Here is a 7,033-nt window from a genome sequence, read left to right on the forward strand (position 1 = left end):
ATATAGCTATTTGTGAGTTCACAGGGTACTTTGAGCCATAACACGTCTTGTCACAAAAAACCTTCCCCCAATTAACTACAAAAAGTAGACCCCCATCTATCCGCATCTATATGATTCCATGCATGTTTCCATTTGGTTGCATGCAAATACTTTGACAGGGTGCATGCAGACGCAAATTAATTTCAATATTTTATCACACATGCATGTAGCAGGACAGGGTAAGTGAAGGGCAGTTTAGAACTTCAATCCTCCTCCTTAATGTATCTTAGAAAGTATAAATTAGCTATATTCTAAGATGGAGGGAGTAATAACTTTAACCGTTTTAGTTATAATATATACTCCCTCCGTCCAAAAAGAACAAGTCATCTTAGAAATTTTAGGACAGATTATCAAGAAGGTAAAATGACCTCGATTGCCCCTATTTATTAGTCATATTTGGTGCTAATTGATTGTTGCATACCCACGTGCCCTATTTATTAACGAGTATAAAACTTTTTTGTGGGACAAATTTTTATTTGCAGAATAACTATTTTTTGGACGGAGGGAGTGTATTGGTAAACATAACGCACTTATTTATGGTGGTGGAAGTATTGTTTGAGATAATTAATTGGAAGTAGTCGGAACCAAAATTATACTAAAATTTTTCAATCACATTATCCAAAATGCAACGCCTTTTTATATGTGATTGGAACTACGGAATCTAATTATCCCACAACGAATGTCCATCAACATCGTCATAAATTCATATCGGTGTTGTGCTACCTTGCTGACCAAGTTGCTGACGCAATATAGACCCTCGCCAGTGACTTGCATGCACAACCCATGCAAGGTAGACTAGCTGCCCGAGCGGCCGGTGGTATGTCGGCACTCGGCAACGATCCATTTCTTTCAAGTATCGCGACTGCAGTTTATCATATTATTAATAAGCTCAGTATAATTAGGGCACCCGCGTGAGAGCTAGCACATTATCATATTATTAATAAGCTCATCGATCGTACTCGCAGTCTATTACGTGTCTGGTCAGTAGTCTCTCCACACACGTAAGTAACGAGCTCGCTACCTTGCATGGGATTTTCACAAAGCTTTTGAGCTCGACCTTAATCCCTATATATACCCGGGCAGCTGATCGATCGCTAGGCATTCATTGCAAACAACATAACCAAGCTTGTGATCGATAGCTAGCAATTTTAGCCTTCTCTGATCCAAAGCCTGCAGAGACTGTGTACCATAGGATCGGAGCTAGCAGCTGGTTCTCGTAGATCAATCGATGGCGGCCACGATGAGCAGGTTTGTTCTTCCACTGATGATGGCATTGATGATGCTGTTGGCAGTGTTGGGGTCGGCGCGGCGTATCGAAGGCGAGAAATGGACCGGCGGCGAGGCCGCCACCTCCGGCGAACATCCTACCATACAATTTGCCAAACACATGTACCTACAGAAAACGCCAGGCGCAAGTTCCTCATGCACGACCGGTAGCCCAAACAACCCATCATGCCATCATCCCTGAAAGGTAGCAGAGCCGCCGTACCAGCAGATCCCTGAAAGCTAATTCTCTACTAGTGGGCCCGTCGAAAATCCAATGGTCCTTGCTGTTTAGGAGGGTCCTGTCTAATGGAGTCTCTACGTGTGTGTAACTGTGACTAGTCTTTCATAAAATTAAAAACATAAAAAGACTGTAACTGTGACGCAGACCTTTCAACTCATTGGAGGACTCACTGCTAGACTTGGACTTGAATAGGAAATTTTGACTGGGCTAGTTACGTACAAATGTTTCGTGATTAGTTTGGTCATCGAATAATTGCCGACCTCATAAAGATACTCTACTATAAAGTATAAACTGAACGGTCTCATTTCTGCAACTAGCTAATTATAGTTTGAGCGCGGCCTAGCGTTAGAAGGGGGCAAAAAAAGTTTCTTAGACCTAGTATTATCGGTACGTACACATAGTCCTCAGAAATATGTTTCAGAATTCAGAAATACTCTTTCACCACTAATTGAGTTTGAGCGTTCTCGTTTGGAGCGCCAACATCATGGGTCCATGTCCATATTCCGTGTGATTGTGAATGGCTGATGTGTGACTGACTGAAAGACTTTGACTTGAACAGTGAGCGCTGAAACTGAATGGACTAGTCACGTACAAACGTTTCATGACCTCCATCAGGTTGCTGATCTCATAAAGAAAAATAAAAAGATACTATCTTTTTGGATGGAAACCGTCTGACCAACAACAAATAATATATAACTCGTCATCAAATTTGAAGTGCATGAGAAAATAAAAAGGTATTTCTCTCAAATTTTCACTTTTCAATTTTATTTGATCTCACCAACCCTAAAGTGTTCCTTTGTTTCAAACGCCTAATTTCAGACTGATCGATCTTTTCTAATGGACCAGACGATTCATACTATTTATTTGTGTTTTCTGAGCGCGCTTCACAGAAACTTCCCCTTTTGAAAATTCGGATATATAACGTCCAATCAAACTGCTGCAGCATTCCACACTCCGTGCTCACAAGGTAGTTAGTAAAAAAAACCCAAATGATCAGTGTAATTTCGCTTTCGGTTGCAGTTTCTCTCATCTCAGTTTATTTTTCTTCGCATGTGGTATCCACCGGTATTCCTGACATACACAGTTTCACTCCGTCTTCCATGCTGCCGGTCTTGCAACTACCGTAGCTTGGTGGGATAGACACATTTCTCACGGCAAAGACGCCTCGACCGAAAGCTTCGTTTCTCAATACGACGAGTTGTACGTAGCTCTGGCTTTCGATTTTGTCGTGAGTTCCTAAGAACGGAACGGATCGGATCGCCCGACCGTCTTCTTTCGAAACCGCGTAGAATTTGTTTGCGTGTGCATTTCTTGCTTGCGAATGAATTAGTCAGCACAACCTAGCTACCAGTCGCACACGTAAGAAACCATGGAACTTCCCAAAAGAAACATTGTAGATGTTTGGATATTCCTTTACAAAAGAAACGATCGCCGCCTCCTCAGGTGGAGAAGAACAAATCAAATGCACATGCTTCGTGTGTACAAGTGGTGATAAAAGCAATGTATGTCGTCGGTAGAGAAGAACAGAGAGGAATAACGAAACGGCTCATGGGACCAAACTTAGGATGCGTGGTCGTCGCGGCTTGTAGGGGAGGTGCTATCCAAAAAAATTTAAAAAAAAATTGGGGATTCTACTCCAATCCAAGTGTACCAAGGTTGATAACAGTATCATCCTCACCCCAGTTGTCGTTGGTTTAAGGTGCTTCTTTGCTTTAGACTAGGGTAATGAGGTTTATTTCCAATTGGTGAAGGATTTTGAATCTTGATGTCAATTTGTGCTCTATTTTTACTAAAAATTCTGAAAGGATTGTTGGGGATGTGTGTGGAGATTGGTTAGATTAAGATCTAGCACCAATTTAAGATGGCGAATTAACTCGATGTTACATTATGCATGGTTGCTTTAGACTTGTTTTTTTTTTGTCCATGCATGGTGAAGAATCAGGGATGAGCTAGAGCTGTAAATTTTGATGTACATTGCAATTAATTACCTCATTGTAGATGTTTGGATATTCCTTTTACAAGATGCAGCTCAATCTTAAGGTTGTGATCGTGCTCGATTTTAGATGATGATAGATGAGGAATTAATAAATGTGGGGGTTCCTCTTCTTCTGTGGATTATGTTATCATGCTGATTAAAATATGTTTAGGCTAATATGTATTCAGATATATCGATAATCTAGATTGTTAATATATGAGAAGGAGCATTATTCTTCCAAAGGACCATTCACAACCATTTGCTCAACAGGGATTTCATGCTCAATTTGCGCGGCCTAGCGTTAGAAAAAAAAATGTTTCTCGAGGCCTAGTATTGTCGATACATACATTTTTTAGATAAAGGGACACGACCTTTTTACATTGTTATGTATACAACCTTTCAATTTATTATAATATTATGATGAAAAAGATCGACGGTGGAGCAAACTATGTGTAGATTGATTACACGGCCATCCATGTTTCGCAAAGACTTGAATCGCCACCACTTCCAAAGCTCGACATGTTTTGAGCATACCCTTCTGTTGGTCCTCTCTTCGCAACAGCCTCCAGAAGCGAAGCAAGTAGGTGCTCCTGGAAATTGCCTGCATAATAGTTACATCAGGGTGGTGTTTGTTAAAAACAATATCATTTCTTGACAACCATATGGACCAAAATACTGCTACTACCCCTGCTATGAGTTGGGACTTGAAATCATTAGTACAAGGCCACATCCACCTTCCCGTTACATATATAGTACTCAGAAATATGTTTCGGAATCCAGAAATACTCTTTCATTGAGATTGAGAGCGTTCTCGTTTGGACAGTGATTGTGATCTGTGAACGGCTGATGTGTGACTGACTGAAAGACTTTGACTTGAACAGTGAGCGCTGAGATTGAATGGGCTAGTCACGTACGAACGTTTCATGACCTCCATCAGGTTGCTGATCTCATAAAGAAAAACGCAAAGGTACATGCATCTAAAAAACTCTCTTTTTGGATGGAACTGTCTGAGCAAATACATAACTCGTCAAATTTGAAGTGCATGAGAAAATAAAAGGTATTTCTCTCAAACTTTCACTTCAACTTTGATCTCACCAACCGTAAAGTGTTCCTTCGTTTCAAGCGCCGCATTTCGGTTCGATCGGTCTTTTCTAATGGATCAGAAGATTCATACTATTTGTGTTCTCAGAGCGCGCTTCGGAGAAATTTCACCATTTGAATGTTCGGGTAACGTCAAATCAATGCAACCCCCAGGACCCAGAGCAGTCAGCACGCCGTGCTCACAAGGTAATTAGTGTAATTTTCGTTTTCGGTTGCAGTTTCTCTTACAGTTTCTTTTCTTCTCGCTTGGAACAATATATACAGCGGTATTCCTGACAGTTTCACTCCGTTTTCCATGCCGGTCTCGCAACTGCCCTACCGTACGTACTACGTGTAGGTGGGACTACACATTGCTCACGGCAAAGACGCCTCGACCGCAAGCTACATCTCTCAAGACGAATTGGCTTTCGATTTTGTCGCGAGTTCCTAACACTGTTGGACGATCGACTTCCATTGCCGGTCGGAAAACCAACTGGAGGTCCGACAGCTAGTTTGGTACTAAATACGCTATTTAGTACCGGTTGAATTTCATGTGTAATATGTGCATACGGAGTTCATGGGATTCAAACCCATGATCTCAAGCTTCGTACGAACTTTTCTTACCATCTCACCTACATAGCACATATGATGGAGTTAGATATGCTTTTCTTTTAAAGTAACCCGTGAAGGGACTTTTAGTACCGGGCAATAACACCATCCGATACTAAAAGCTACCTTTAGTACTGGGTGATGTTGTGACTCGGTACTAAAAAGGTCTCCGAGGACCAAAACTTTGGACACGTTACTAATTCCACGTGTTAGTATATAGTAATGTAATGGACGACTTCTCCCGTAGCGTAACAACGGATCGCCCAACTGACTTCTTCTGCGCGCACCAAACATACACGCTGCCGAAGGTGGCAGAGAGCTAGAAAACCGCGTCGACTTGCATGGTTGTGAATCGCTTGCTCGCCTAACAGTCAGCTCAACCTACCAGTGGCACACGTAAAATACCGTGGAACTTTCAGAGTAAACTCGACCTCGACATGCAAGAAGAGCTTCGAATCCCCTTATAAATACGCGGTGATCTATTCGAACGCTTGATAACACTCACTACTAGCCAAGTTGATTTGCATTTTCTGAAAAACAAAAAAAAGAATTGATCGATTCCTGTAGTGTAGCTAGCCTCGAAGTAGAGAGCAAGAGACAGAACACGTCCACGCCCGCGATGATGACGAAGCTTGTCGCGGCCATGCTGTTGGTTCTCATGGTCACTTCGGGCTCAGCCATCGGCTGTGCCGCGGCGCGGGCGTTGCCGGGAGAACAGCCGGCCTCCCCAGGTGGCTCCACCAACAATGCGTTGCCGCCGCCGCCGCCGCCGCCGCCGCCGCCGAAGGTGGAGGAGAGCAAATCAGTACCACATGTTTCGTGCCCAACTCATGATCGAAACACCAACTGTCCGCCTTCCGCTCCGTAGAGATGGAACAGGAATCTGTACGTCGGCGGCTCTGTTACACAACAGTATACAACACACGTAGAGTGATGACACAGAGCTCGGTTTCTACGTTGTTGCACCGGTCGGATTATATTCGAGTTTTAGTTTCAGTTTAATTTGTTGTTTGTTTTCTATTGCTGCTACATATAGCCGGCGATCCTGTTTGCGTCTATAGAAAAATAGAATAATCTGTACAGAGTTACTGCTCAAAATTGCTTATGTTGCTAGTACTTGCTATAGGTACGAGGTGCTGTAGATGCTTATAGGTTATAGCCTAGTACGAGGCACTGCCGCACTGTAAAAGGCCTCTGGCTGAATATGAATCATATATATATACCTAGTTATATTATGCCACTGTCCCTGGATTTGCTGGAACCAATATATTTTCTCTGCGGCTGTTATTATTTGTTGCGCAGCGGTCATTAGTAGTTGTTACAAATAAGTGAAAGATTGTGAAAAATTTCAAATTAATTAATAAAGCAAAATGAATAGACTGACCCGCGAGAGCAGTACTCAAGACATTACCGTGCAGCCGTCCGGTTACGTACCGCCCCTATGCAGGTAACTCTGCGTATACGGCCCAGTTCAGAAACTGAAAGACAAGGCTAAAAACTACAGCTGAAGCAAATAGAAGAAACCCCAAGGCACTGTACACAATTGCCTATAGTTCCCAATAATGCAAACTAGATATAATTATAATTAACAAAAAAAGATTCAGTTACGTACCACAAGCCAGGCCCCCATGAAGACCAACAACCATAGTCTATCAAACTAAAAACCTTGTGTGATGGGTGAGAATAATTGCCCCTAGCTATTATACATGAGATATCATCGTATCAATTTTCGACGTGAGACTACACCTAACAGAAATTCTAAATGGAGTTGAGTTTCTAATTGATTAATGAATATTGTCTATGGCATTTGAAATTATATAAGG

The sequence above is a fragment of the Setaria viridis genome, chromosome 1 (assembly GCF_005286985.2).
Source record: "Setaria viridis chromosome 1, Setaria_viridis_v4.0, whole genome shotgun sequence".
NCBI lineage: Eukaryota > Viridiplantae > Streptophyta > Magnoliopsida > Poales > Poaceae > Setaria > Setaria viridis.